The sequence below is a fragment of the Elephas maximus genome, chromosome 7 (genome assembly GCF_024166365.1).
Source record: "Elephas maximus indicus isolate mEleMax1 chromosome 7, mEleMax1 primary haplotype, whole genome shotgun sequence".
NCBI classification, from domain to species: Eukaryota; Metazoa; Chordata; class Mammalia; order Proboscidea; family Elephantidae; genus Elephas; species Elephas maximus.
In genome coordinates, this window is record NC_064825.1 from 106,209,386 (window position 1) to 106,224,797 (window position 15,412).

The 15,412-nt window shown below is 36.0% G+C and overlaps 1 pseudogene; it reads left to right on the forward strand.

The window, feature by feature from the left end:
- Window positions 1-6,454: 6,454 nt before the first annotated feature.
- LOC126080209 (olfactory receptor 5AS1-like) lies at window positions 6,455-7,428 on the forward strand (annotated as a pseudogene).
- Window positions 7,429-15,412: the final 7,984 nt, after the last annotated feature.

Consider the following 15,412-nt stretch of genomic DNA (forward strand, 5'->3'; position numbering starts at 1 on the left):
CCTATCTTCAGAACAACAGGGAATTATTTTTATGAATTTAATAAGCTGCATACTTTGATTTTTCACTGCTATTCCATATATTGTCCTCTTAAATACAGCACATGGTGCCCTGAATGCAGCTTTTGCTATGGATAATGCTTTTTTACCTTCATTTTTTTTTTTTTTATCCCACAAAAGGCAAACATACCTCCAAAATTACTCTTCCTTTTTTATTTGGGGGTGGGGGTGCAGGAGAAGCAAAGAACTTTCAGTACCTGTCTCTAAATTTCTAAATCCGAGGCGGTGTTGGGGGGGGATAGTTTGTTTCTTGCTTTCCCATGAAATGGCTCACCTGTCCACCATAAGGTTAATATAATGTGTAAACAGGAAATATACACAATCTAGATGCCTTGCTAAATAATGCGAGTATGTGAAAATAAAAATACAAGAATGTGACAAGCATCACCGCCACCACCTCTCCCTTGGGGTACTTTCTATGATTCTAGTCGTCTTGATCATGTTGGGATATCCTCACCAAATGGAAGCATGCTTTGTTCAAATTTGTACTCTCCACCACCACCTACAATGAAAAGCAATTAATTCGTAGGCCCCTTCCAGTTTTGGAGGCTACATATCCTACATGAGTGAGTTCACTTTTGCCACACGGAGTGAATCGTCTCAAAGGTAAGCAAGTTTGTGTAGGATCCACAGTGAGAAAGCGTTCTCCAGACTGCTGTACAAAGAGTTCTATACTTTTGATCTTTTGATACAGTTGCCCCTAGATACCCAGACGCCAGTGCCCCTAGACAGACTCTAGTATATTGAGGTGTAACATGGAGTGCCAAAACCTTTAGATATTTTAAATATAACAAATATTTGTTTCCGAGAGTTCTCTTTTCCCATACTGAGAAATAAACATTGACTTGTCGCTGGGTGGTGACTGAGACTGAATACTGACCCAGGCACACCAGCTTATTATATGTCCCAAATGTTCTATTGGGAGCACAGAGCTATAAGGCTAATTTACTGGTAAAGACAAGCCTTCCCTGAAGAATGTTATTATCTCACGGAATCCATAGATCAGAAGCTCGGCCTGAAGTCCGAGTAATTTCCAGGAGCCCCTCCCTTACTTTCCTATCCCAGGGCGGCACTTCCTTCAACCCCACCAAAGGTTGGGGGGAGCTCTCTATGTCCGGGTAAAACAGGAGTGAAAGACAACCCGAGCCTGGTTGGCAGCTGGCTTTCCAGGAGATGACAAATGCTGCAAGGAATGGATTGTTGCTGTATTATAACCTCTGAAATGGAATTTCTAAAGAATTGGACAATGTTACAGAATGCATCCAAGAAGCAGAGCTTCCAAATATAAACAGTTTCATCTATATGGCTTTGTAGGAAAGATCTGTTTTGGTTTGATCAGACAATCAGGAACCTGAAAGAATAAAATTGGTAACGAAGAGGAGGTTCAAGGAAGGTGTATGTGGATGGAGCACCTAAAATAGGCTGAGGGTTCAAGTGATGACACACTTAGAAAAATGTTTCTACCCTACTTATGTAACTCTTAGCTCAGCTGCTTTAGAGGATTTTATATTCAGGGAGGGCTATTTCCTCCAGGGTTCACAGTAGGGGGTAGTCTTGCCATTGAATTGGAGGCTGAGAACGCCACAGGTGCTTTTCAGGCCCCCACAGAGGCAGCCCAGAGAAACAGATATCTCTTCTTTTAGCTCCTTAACAAAAGCTTGGCCATGTGAACTAGCCTTGATGAATACAAAGTCCCAGCCCTGAATTTAAGTCTTTAGAAAGTTATGAAAAATGAGAGATTATTCACCATATCTGCATCAGAGTCAAAATCCAGGAGTGCACTGGAGGGTATTTAGGGAAACTACGGTCCGACATCAAGTAGGCAAGTTACTAGGGATGGTGATTCTACGGCAGCAAACCCAATAGTGATATTGGCATTGCCATTTATGAAGTAAACTCTTCCTATGGGGAGATCTTCACTATGTTGTGTTTCCTTTGGTTCCTGCCAGTTTTCTCAGACTGTCTTTCCAGCTTCCTTGTGAATTCTATGAATTAACCAATATCCCTTCTGCAAATTTGTGTAGTATTTAAAGTGAAGAAAGCTGTTTAGCTGTTTTTCTGCTGTCTGCAGCCAAATTTCCTATAGGTAAAATACTTTATTACCCTATAATTAACCCTTGCATTTTAATAATTTATGCATTACAAGTAGAAAGAAAAAAGTTCAATTAAATTTTTAAAAAGTGCACCTAGTAAAATGTTTACTTATTTATTTATTTCCAGACTTGTAGATTTATTAAAGAAAGGAAGGAAGAAGGGAGAGTGGAAGGAAGGAAGGGAGGGAGGAAAGAAGGAAAGAAGGAAGGAAGGATCGAAGAAAAAGAAAGAAAAGATGGATAGGAGGACTGGAAAAAGGAAGGGAAGAGGTTGAAGGAAGGGAGTGGGTGAATGAGTGAAAAAGGGAGAAAAAGAAATGATGGAAGGGAAGGAAGGGAGGATGGGATAAGGAAGAAAGAAAAGAAGGATAGAGGGGAGGAAAAAAGGAATAAAAAAAGAAATAAAAGAAAAAGAAATAATTGTGGTACTTCCTTTTACTCTGCAATTTTTCCACGTTTTAGTTCTTCATGTAGTTTGCTGTTTTGATTTAAGGAATTTTTTTTTTTTTTCCTAAAAACACAGATATTCACCCTACTAGAAAAGAAGTCCCCCTAAAAGCTATAAAAAAAACTTATTTAAATTTCTCACCAGATGGAGGAATGAGGCTAATTGTTTCCATTAAGGCTGGCGCCATGCATTTATCCACTCTGCATTCCGTGCACCTTAAGCTTCTGAAGGGTATAAGACTGTTCCAGTGTCAATAATCTAAAGAAAGTTAAAACCAAGAGCTGCATTTGAAAGTATTAAGAAATATTGCTGTAAGTACTGCTATAATTGTGATGGAAAGCTAATAGTCATATAAACAAATACAATCTGCTGAACATGGTGTTAAATAGTTATATGTGTTATCTCCCTTAATTCTCAAGAATCTGATAATGTGGGAAACTATTCACAATTTTCAAATTAAAAAAAGGCTGACTAAGGTCAATGTCACTCTTGTGAATAAAAAATGAGTCAAACCCATGTTGGGTGAGTATTAAGCTCTTACCACTGCATCTTATCATTCAAGACATAGTTCCTCCCAGTCACTCCTACAACTGAGAAACAAAAACATGGCCCTTGGCATTTTTCTCAAAAGTAGTCAGTCTGTACCTTGACATTTCCACATAAAACTAACTGCTGCAAAGTCTCTTTGAATATCTGAATTGATAGTTGTTACTCAGAGAAATTACAGAATTTGAATAAGAAAGCTTTTTTTTCCCTATAGATTGGCACAATTAAAGTTATTATAATTATTGCTATTTTAATCAAAGATCTCCCAAAAAAGAACCACTTGTATGTTCTAAGTGGTTTATCATAGTAAATTGTGTTAACTTTATCTTTTTCATTTTTAAAAGAAAGCAGCCACAGCACTAGAAACAGAGTAATTGCCTATCCAAAGATCTCCTGGGATTGGGGAGTATCCTGGGACAATGTCCTATTTGTCAGAGGCTAGAAAAAAAATTTTTTTTTTTTTTTAGAAGATAAATAATCATTCCTTATAAGACAATTTCTAAAATCTGGAGAGAAATGTTGCCAACATCTCATACAAAATAAATTCCACATTCAAAATTCTAGATGGTGCTGAGATAGGTGACTTCCCAAAGCGTCAGCAAATTGTCTCTTGTGAATGTAGCAATGATAATGAGCTAACCTTAGACAAAAAATGTATTTCTGTTGACTCTGTTTTTTTTCTCATAGCCTGAGTGTGTTTGTACATGTAAGGGAGTAAGAGCAGTAGTGACATGGATCTGAGCCCATCCATATCCATGGCATTTTGAAAATACCACTGTCCAATTTGTTGTGCAGCTTGTTGCCATTAGAGGAAAGGTGAGTGAGCTATTTTTCAAATTTGGGGGAATCCAATGGTCTAATTAACTCCCTGAATATGTAAACTAAGCCTCAGATTCTATGAACACACAGCATATATGCACTCATAATATGATTGATCATTTTGTATTTGTTCCTATAAATATCAATTCAGAAAACTTACAGTTTTAAAGCTAGATATTGAATTATTAAGTAATAATAATGATATTAGTGTAATGGTAAGGAGCCCTGGCAGTGCAATGGTTAAGCACTAGGCTAACTGAAAGTCAACAGTTGGAACCTACCAGCAGCTTTGCAGAAGAAATGACCTGCAATGTACTCTCATAAAAATTTCAGCCTTCAGAAACCCTATGGGGCAGTTCTACTGTGTCCACTGGAGTTGCTGTAAGTTGGAATCGACAGGACTACATACAACAATAGTGTAATAGTGATAGCAATGATGATAATAACTGATCAGAAATAGTGAGAACTTTCTATGTATCCACGAGATAACAAACCCTGTAAAAAGGTACTATAATAAGTTACACATTTTAATCCTGATTTCAACCTTATGATATATTAATATGCTAATTAAACAGAAACAGAAATATAAACAGAGAAGTTCTATGGATTATGGATTAAGAGTCAAACCTGAATTTAAACTTATTCTGCCTAATTCCAGATCCTGTGTATTGGCCATCACAACACAATATAACTTGAAAAGGAGAACAAGTGAATTTATTGTGGTTGCTTCTTTTTTTTTTTTTTTTTCTCTTCTACATAAGTCTTTCAAACAGAATCTCAAACAGAAAATAATTCATGGACACCTTTCGGTAATAGCCACCTTGTCAGGTAAGATTTCCATGAGAACCAATGGGGCCAAACTTGTTTTAGGAGATTAATCTGAGTTCAACGTATTGCGAGATGAATCCTTCAAGAGCAGTGAAATTGATCTGGAAGAACTGGTATCTCATTCAACAATTAAATATTGAACCACTTCAAACAGTCTTCTAGATGCCATGGGGGCTCAAGGAAGGAAAGTTGGATTTTGATTTCAAGAAGTTTGTAACCTGTTTATGGATCAGTTTTACACTTTTAAAAAACATTAATGAACATGTCACTCACTGGATAATCTTGTAAATGTGACTTAAAATAAAGATATAAATTAGATCACTGCTGAGGTTCTTTCCAACACTAATATTCTATAATTGAATAATTTATTGTGAAATTCCTGTAACAGTAGAAACTATTTCAACATCAGAAGCACTATGTAGCATTTTTTTAAAAAAGGCAGAGTGGTATTTTTTTTTTTTTTTGATAAGTTACTCTATCAAGAAAATATCACAGTCATAATTCTTCGTGTATTACAGTTACATAACTGTCGATGACAATTCATATAGCACAGTCTAATATTGAATTACATAGCTTTAAAACATATAACACAAAGACTCAGCAGTACAAGAAGAAATTGTTAAATCTGTACTCATGACAGAAATCTTCAAAACTCTTTTTTTACTGAACTTCTGGTTCCCAGCCGAGCGTTTAGCAGCTGCACCACTAGGGCTGCTTATTCCCATTAGCTACCTGTAAAATTTCAGTTCTCTAATGCCTGTAAAATACTCCATTCCTACTCTAGCTTATTTGCACATACTCACACACACACACACACACACACATACACAAGTACAGGCTTATCTTTGTAAGAGACTCTAGATCATGCTTAAGACATGAAGCCAATGACAAGATCAATTTTGAGACAACCACCAGGATAGTTTAAGCTAATCAAATAAGAAAAAAATAGAAACAAAGATCGGTTTATTTATGTTTAATGTATTATATTTAATAAACACTTATATATAGGTTATGTTCTAGTCACATAATTTACATATATTTACTCATTTATTGCTCTGTCACAGAGTGTTTTAGTAGCATTACCAAGAGTACACAAACATTAAATATCAAACCTAAGGTTTGAACTCAGTCATCTCTTGCCTAGCAACTGTGCTCTTCACTATTATGTTAGGCTACCTCCCCGGATCACAAGTTTTGTTCTGTGGAACTATCTAGTCTATCTGTGAGCATTTCTTTTCCCCAGAATTTTTCTCAACTCTTTGTCTTTGCAAAGAAAAATGTGATTTTAAGGTAGGAAACATTGATCTTTGCCCCTAAAGAGCCCGCCAATTTTCATAATTCGTACCAGGTTTCATCAGCTAAGCCTCTTTCAGCTTGAAAGGAACTAATAGTCTATCCTAATGTCCATAGATTTAATGAGTTACTGTATCACAAAACAGCACCTTCTGAGTGAAATCATCTGGCATTGAGAGTGAGTTCTAATTATATCCTTTAACAGAAAAAAAAAATTGCCAGAGAAAATACAACACTTTGATTTTACTAACCATTCATTTCTTTCCTTAAAAAGGAGAAGAATGACCTCCTTAGTTCATTCATCACTGAAGTCAGCTCATATCTGTTGATAACACCTATCTTGAATGAGAAAAATAAGAAAACCAAGAAGATGCTGGAGAATAATTATACCAGGCCAACTGAGTTCATTTTTGTTGGATTCACAGATTATCTACCTCTCGGAGTCACACTATTCCTGGTATTTTTCATGCTGTATGTGTTAATTATGGTAGGAAATATGGGCTTGATAATCTTAGTTAATGTCAGTTCAAGCCTTCAAACCCCCATGTATTATTTCCTGAGCAATTTATCTTTCTTAGACATCAGGTATTCTACAGCAGTTGCTCCTAAAATGCTGGTAAATTTCTTAGCATCTAGGAAGAGCATCTCTACCTATGGCTGTGCACTACAAATGTTTTTCTTTGCTTGTTTTGCTGATACTGAGTGCCTCATCCTGACAGCAAAGGCATATGACCACTATGCAGCCATCTGCAACCCATTACTCTATTCTACACTTACGACTAGGAAAATCTGCATCTGTTTCGTTGCGTTGGCCTACTTCAGTGGAAGTATGACTTCACTGGTGCATGTGTGCCTCACATTCAGGCTGCCATTTTGTGGCTCCAATGTTGTCAACCATTTTTTTTGTGTGATATTCCCCCTCTCCTGGCTTTGTCATGTGCAGATACCAGTATCATTGAGCTTCTGCTCTTTGCCTTGTGTGGCTTCATCCAGACCAGCACTTTTGTGGTCATATTTATCTCTTACTTCTGTATCCTTATTACTGTTTTGAGCATCAAGTCCTCAGGAGGCAGAACCAAAACATTTTCTACCTGTGCTTCCCATCTCATAGCTGTCACCTTATTCTATGGGACACTCTTGTTTATGTACTTACGTCCTACCCCCAGCTCTTCTCTAGACACTGATAAGGTAGTTGCAGTGTTTTATACAGTTGTCTTTCCCATGTTTAACCCCATAATCTATAGCTACAGAAACAAAGATGTGAAGAATGCTCTCAAAAAAACTGTTGGAAGGGTACTGGACATTCAAATTAATGGAAATAAAAATAAAACATATTTCATTTGAGAATATTTGAGGACTAATATCCCCTCTAATCTCTCCATTTTCTACTACCCCATGCACAGCTTATGATTCAACAATTTTAAATGTATCAGTATTTGCTAAAAAATAAAGAGAACTTTTCAACAACAATGTCTTCCAATTCTCTGTCTTTTCTTCCAGAAATATTCCCTTTCTAATGCTTCTACTGGAAACTCTGGTGGTGTAGTGGTTAAGTGCTATGACTGCTAACCAAGAGGTCGGCAGTTTGAATCCACCAGGACCTTCTTGGAAACTCTATCGGGCAATTCCGATGTCCTATAGGATCGCTACAAGTCAGAATTGACTCGGTGGCAGTGGGTTTGTGTTCTTTTTTTTGTTTTTGGAATGCTTCTACTGTGTGAACTATTTCTGAATTTTACGATAGCTTAACTGTTCTCCAGTGAGTGTTCCTAAAATACTCTATGTATTTATTCATTAAATTATTTATCATGCTGTATTGAAGATATTTGTTGACCTACTGTTAACCCGCCTACATTAGACGATCCTTGGCTGCTGGGAACATACATTATTGGTTTATTTTTGTATGAGTTGGAATCGACTCCACAACAAAGGGTTGTTGTTGTTGTTATACAGCACCTGGTACATTTCATGTTCTTATTACATGTGTGTTTAATGGCTAGGTAGGTGAATGATGGATGGCTGAGTAGATGGATGGATGGATAGATCTATCAGTTTGTGTTTGGGAGAGTGAGTCTATATCCTGCATGTACATAGCATTTATCATCAGGGAAAGTTGATATTACCAATGACAGATGGCAGTTGGTGTCGGGAGAGGTGAAGTTCATTGGTTCTCAGGACATCAGATGGAAGATGTATAGCAATAAGCTCTTTAATATCAGATCATAGTGAAGTTTAGCTCTTTTTGGGCTAGATTTGTTGCTGCAAAAGTTTCCCTACTCTTCCATTCACAGTGAATATTTGTGAAAACCATTAAGATTTTAAACTCTGTAAATTACTTATTATTTATACATATACTACTGAAACAGCCTTTGAAACAATATGTTTTAGAAAAGGTGAATAATTGCTCTGATAATTTTCTCATGGAAATTGACAATGCAGACTAATTGAAGTGTAAGCAATTTTGTTCTTGTATAATTTTTAACATTAAGATATATATCTTCTGCGGCTACTTTGGATTTTTCAGTGTCTGTTTACTTCTCGTTTTATCTTGGAAGAGTTGAAACAATACATTGCACGCATGTGAATGTATACTACTGCATATTTTGCAGTAACTATGAAATATAGAGATGGCTGTGAGATGGCTGTGTTAGTTGTACTGAATGTACCCAGTTGTCAATTTAACATAAAAATTTAGCCAAATAAATTTGCAAAGAAATATTGTCTTATTTGAGTGCCTCAATGTCCTATTTTGTAAATGGAAACAATAAGATATTACATACTGGATAGTATTGTTTTGAAAATCAAATAAATTAATATACAGAAAACTACCAGTACATGCATGATTTGAGGATTAAATAAGGTAACAGATACAAATCTCCTAGAATATTTTCAAAAGCTCTTAGAACCATGTCTGGCACATTTTATCAGCATATAATGCTTATTTGTTCTTACCGCTATCATATTACTGCTGATTTTAAGACGATAGGATTTGATTTTCTGTGAGGTGCTAGGTAACCTGGCAGAGCTGGACATTATTATCCTTGGTCCTTTCGCTGTGGGCTTTTATGTCACTTGATTATAGAAGCACAAGTTCCTCTCCTGATGAAAACTGAAATGGAATAAAACAGAAGTATGAAGTAGCAGAAGCTTGTCTGTATCACAATTTTGTCTCCTCAACATTTATCCCTTGGGAAGTAGTAGCATATTCATGAAAATATATGATTAATCAGGGCAGGAACCTGATTTTCCTCTTCAGCCTTCGTGGTTAAGGGGACACCACCTTCTTCCCCATCTTAACCAGCGGCTTGAAAGTGCAGTCAATGAGGTGTGTGATGACATGTCGGAACTTGTGCCCTGAGTCATCACCTCAGCACTGATTATCAGTATTGATTGCCTTAACATGAAGCTGTAACTACTTCCCCTGTAGCTTTTCAGGAGGGCAGCCAGTAGGGAATCTACCTTGGTATGTTGATCATTACCCTCCATCTCCATCATTTCTTAGAAAAAGCTCATCTGTTTTGGCTTTTTATATTAACGAGTGTTACTTCACGTTTTACTAGTGGGTATATTGGCACAAAAATTACGTAGCCCACCGTTTGGCCTACACTGGTCATCTGCTTTTTGGAAAGGCATGCAATTACAGAAGTATTGGTAATGATTGATTATTTTGCTTGTGGGGCATGCTGTTTCTTGATTTTTCCGGAATTCAAATAAAATCCTAATTTGTAGCCAACATCACAAATCACAATATAATTCTTTGGTCCTGAAATTGCATCTATCACCTGTTTTGTGACGTGATACCATGATGTTTGAGTTTTAGAAAAGACATTTTTTATTTTACAAAGGGGAATTTATTTTACCACAGTGAAAAGCTGAGGTATCTTCTGAACAATGATCAAGAGGACCTGCAGACTTATGGTTAGTTCTACTCTCAAGAGACCAGAAAGAATGTTAATAATCCAACCTGTGGACATCTAAGACACATCTATGCAATGAGCTCCAGTTTGTGTTCCCAAAAGAGAAGGAACTAAACATAAAACCCCTTTAAGAATCATGGAAACCGGGTTTCCTTCACTAGAAGCTCCGTGTACTCTCAACCTTGCTTAGCTGTGAGTACCTTTAATAAGTAGTCATGTAGGTTTATTTTTATAATTCTAACGTTTTCTCCTCTTTTCATACTAAAAAATCTGGTACCAGTTTTATAACCTTAGTATTATTCCCAAAGAGCTAGAAAATACAACTTCCTAACTTGTGGTTCGTTGATATCTCAATGGAGCTGTCCTCTTTTTATGGGGAAAGATAATATTTACAAAATATCTATATCCACTATTTTCTGAGGTCTGTGATTTTTTTTTAATGAAATGTAATACTGGGTTTACACAGTGATTTAAAGTTACTTATACATTTATGGAAAATTTCTTAAAACATAATACCTGATAACTGCCATGTGTTTTAGCTATATTTTAAAGAAAATAATTTCTTTACAGTCTTATACAATACTAATCTTTGGCAATCATTTAGAGTCAATGTTGCTTTACAATTGCCATAATAAGGTATTAGGAATTATTTTCTACTTTTTTCAGGTTTGTTACTTCATTTTGTCTGTAACAAAATGGGAACTTGCAAATGGCACTTTATTCCTAGAGCCCAGGACATATTTTGTTATAGCAAGCTACTACTTCCTACTTCCTATGTCTAATGTGCCTGAGTTAAATAAACTTTACATTAACATATTTTCTTTAAATATCACTATCTAAGCCACACTTGTAGGTCTTTCAGTATGCCAGGGTTTTTGAAAGATTTTTTTGTGTGTGTGTGAAGTTTTATGGTGTTTTAGTATTCATTTTTTTTTGTTTCTTTAGTTCTATAAACCATTTTAAATTATAAACCATTCAGTGTATATTGTTTAAAAGTGCATCTATACAACTATGAATTTGTATCCTAATATATAAGATTTCACATAGTGTTTAATCAGTTACATATTTATTTGCATGTAATAATATGTTATAACATAAGACAATTCATTAAATATATTTATATGTTATAATAAATTATTTTACAAATATTATGTCAGCAAAATCATATTTCATAGGCAAACCCCCACAAAACCATACACCGAGGTAGGTAAGCTTTGGTTTTCAACTGGGCATAGTCCCATATGATGGAGAGAGAATAATTTTGATAAGCATTAACTCTTCTGATAGCCATTTGGCTGGGCTCCCTATTTCACTGCAATTAGAAATGTTTTCAACATTCTTATTTTCTCATCAATATCTTTATTTTCAACTGTGTTCTTGATCACTGGTGATTGAATATTTTCTAATATTCCTTTGGTGACATAAAAAAATAAATTACTAGGAGAAATTTTTTTTTTTTTTTAATCAAACACCCTTATTTGAACATGACCTTTCAAGATATTGATCTGAATGTTGGCATAATTTCATATGAGTATGTCACCAAAAAAAAAAAAAAAAATCAAACCTATTGCCATTGAGTCGATTCTGACTCATAGAAACCCTATAGGACAGAGGAGAACTGCTCCAATGGGTTTCCAAGGAGCGGCTTGTGGATTTGGACTGCAAATCTCTTTGGTTTGCAGCTGTAGCACTCTTTGGCTCTTAACCACTGCACCGCCAGGGCCCTAAGTATGTCAGCAGGCTCTAAAATGTGTTTCCTAAGAGAATATGCACACTCATTAGTATTTTAAAGGAGACTTGTCTGGATGGCATCCCTGAGTGGTAACAAAAATCCTGCATTTAGTGACAAAATGAACCCGTTTTCTAGTTCAAGCTCTAACAGGACAGGAGCAAATCATGCCTTGACCCTCGGTAGCACTTTTCTCTACTTATTGTTTTGTATTATGAGTTCCACAAACAAAAATAGTTGTTAGAAATATAAATGCAACTGACTGAAATCATGTGGAGTGCTTGAATTCATTAGAAAAATACTGCCCTTTGATTATAGTGCCAAAAATCCCCAGAAATTCAAGACATCTAAGAAAAATAGCGACATGGCAATTAGAAGTAATGAGATAGGATTTTCCAGAATTATTTTTTCTTAAAAAATATCTTTCCTTTCATTTTGCAGCCTCAAGTGCAATGAAATGTTTGATAGGCCCTGAGGGTAGAAGGTGTGGCAAAAATGCCTGAGCTCCTGGACTTGGTTTGTTGCTGGAAAGCTGGACATACACTGGTGGCAAGTACTTGAGAGAAACTGGGTGAAATATAAGATTGAGTATATGGCAGAGGAATCAAAAGCATGGCTTCTGGATCCAGACGGCCTGGGTTTGAATCTCAGCTCCTCTACTAATATCCATATGACATTGGTTAAGCTATTTAACCCCTCAGTGCTTCAATTTCCTTTGGTCTAAACTATATAACATAATAATACTTAATGCCATTATATTGTTTATAAATAAAAATAACTGCACTCAATAAACATTAACTGTTAGTATCAGGAGCCCTGGTGGCATTGTGGTTAAGAGCTTGGCTGCTAAGCAAAAGTCTGGCAGTTCAAACCTACCAGGTTCTCCTTGGACACACTGTGCGGTAGTTCTACTCTGTCATATAGGGTCACCAGGACTTGTAATCGACTCCACAGCCACTGTTTGTTTGTTTGTTTTAACTGTATTATCAAGCACTTTTCTGAGAACAGTTAACGTACTGAGCTACTAAACGAAAGGTTAGAGATTTGAGTTCATCCAGAGGCACTTCAGAAAAAAGGCCTGGTGACCTACTTCTGAAAAATCAGCCACTGAGAACCCTGTGGAGCACAGTTACACTCTCCCACACAGGAGGTTACTGGTTATTTAGCGCTGCATTCCCCGTGCCCTCCAGCTATGACTTTTTTTAAATTGAAATAAAATATTTGCACTGCCAATCAAAAAAGGGTCAAAATAGAGTTTTCTGTAGTTTGTCATCTTAAATACTCATTAAGATACGTATTTCCTAATCTTTATTTAGATTTAAAAAATCTACTGTCTTCATTTATGACTTTAATTTATTCCTTGAGAATCCTATACTAACATATTATAAGCTTGAAAAACAACTGATTTCAATCTTCAGAACGTATTTTCCTTCTCTGTACACTTGATTTCCTCTCTTTTCCACACGAATGCTTTTTTCTGTGCTCTGGTGTTGAGACTTGTCCATCAGTATCATGTCTCAGCCCATTGCTACATCCACAATTTGAAACTGCATGCCAGTTAAAGCAGCAGGAACTTCGTTTTTTTTTTTTTTTTCCTCTGTATCTGTAAAAGGTAACTGGGAACATTATACAAATTCTACTTTGTGTTATACCAACTTTAGTGTCTTAGTTCCTTTTTATGGCTTATTTGTAATAGGCAAAACATACAAAAAGTCAAGGACAGAGCTGTATCAGAACCCAGACTGCCCTATTCTATGATGTTCCAAAGATATTCCCATAAACAGCCTCCCAGAAGAAGAAAATTGGTTGCTCTTGAGAAACACACACAAATGTCCCTTCACGTCCTTTATTTATTTATTTATTTCCAGGTTATAAATATCTTTGGATTCCCTAGCCTATGAACTAGTTTTATTAAGAAGAAAAAAATAAAAAAAAAAAATTCTTTGCTACTTCCAACCTAAGTATTTCCTATTTTCCGTGGAATAGTTGAACTTAGATTCCCTATGCTTCCTATGGTCACTGATGGAAAATATGGGCAGAATATGAATTGTAAATTAAGAATGGAGATTCTTATTTTGATTTAGCAATACCCTGAAGATTACCCACCAGCCTTACCCAAATCTTAACATGGAAGAGGTCAGGTTCCATGAGGGCTTTATGGATTGAGTTATGTCCCCCCCCAAAAATGTGTGTCAACTTGGCTAGTCCATGATTTCCAGCATTGTGTGATTGTCCACCATTTTGTTATCTAAAGTGATTGTCCTATGTGTTGTAAATTCTATTTCTATGATGTTAGTGAAGTTGGGTTAGAAGTAGTTAAAGAGGCAGTACTCAATCTACAAGATTAGGTTGTGTTTTAAGTCAATCTCTTTTGAGATACAAAAGAGAAAAGCAAGCAGAGAGACATGGTGACCTCACACCACAAAGAAAGCAGAGTCAGGAGCTCATGCCCTTTGGACCTAGGGTCCCTACGATAAAAAGCTCCTAGATCAGTGGAAGATTGATGACAAGGACCTTTCCCCAGAGGCTACAGAGAGAGAAGGATTTCCCCTGGAGCTAGCACCCTGAATTTGAACTTCTAGTCTCCCAGACTGTGAAAGAATACATTTCTCTTTATCAATGCCATCCACTTGTGGTACTTCTGTTATAGCAGCACTAGATAGCTAAGATAAGCTCATACATCCTTCTTTAGATCTCTAATGCCATAAATGGTGCCTTGTAGAGAGGGCATGTTCATTGAACTGAGAAGCAGATATGCAATCTATCCTTTAGTGAGAGAGACATAAAAAGTGCATGAAAAAGGTAGAAAAGTTAATAAATTTATACATGCACAGAATAATATCCAGGAGGGGGAATAGAAAAACAGAAAGTGGAAAAACAATTCTTTTTTTGTAGAAAATAGTTTTTGTATAAACTAATTAAAATTATATAAAGTAGAAGCAAATATTTGTGACAATTAAAACACATAAGTATATTCTGTGAATACCCACAAAAGTGGGAAAAGTATAAATAGAGAATATTCTTCCTTCTCTGGGTGTTAGTGAGATAGCCAATGAAAGGATTACTTATTCTCTTTTTCACAAATCAAGTCTTCGGGATAGTAGAGTCATCAATCTTCCAAATGTGGGATCTAGGCAGAAAATGAAGCCAAAAGATGTCTGAATTCTGAGAACTGGAAAGGAAGGAGATTGCATTTCATGGAAGTCAGCACCATCTCCAGAACTGGTTGTGAAAAAATATGAACAGGCTAGTGATAGGATAAGGGAAAATTTGTTATCACTTTTTGCTACTCAGTTATTAGTTATAAAAACAGAGGGCTTCTATACATCATAAAATAAAGTCAGAAGTTTAGAGTAAGGCATATAAGGGTTTAAATGTCAGTTCTACCAATTAACAGCTTCATGATCTGGTAGAGTTTTCTTAACCCCGTTTTTATGATGTGGAAACTGAGAACCAGGAAATAAAATAATCTCTAGTTCCAAAAACTTGAGTCACTTTATAGGAATTATCTAGCGAACATATGGCCCCAAACTGAAGTTAGTTTATTTTCTTCATATGACTACAGGGCAAGCCTAAACACTTTGTGCAATTATGGATACAGGATCATGAAGGTGCCATAATGTTTTTCATCTAAGTGATATCATCTTGTTCCACAACTAAAGAGCTACATAAACCTAAGTGC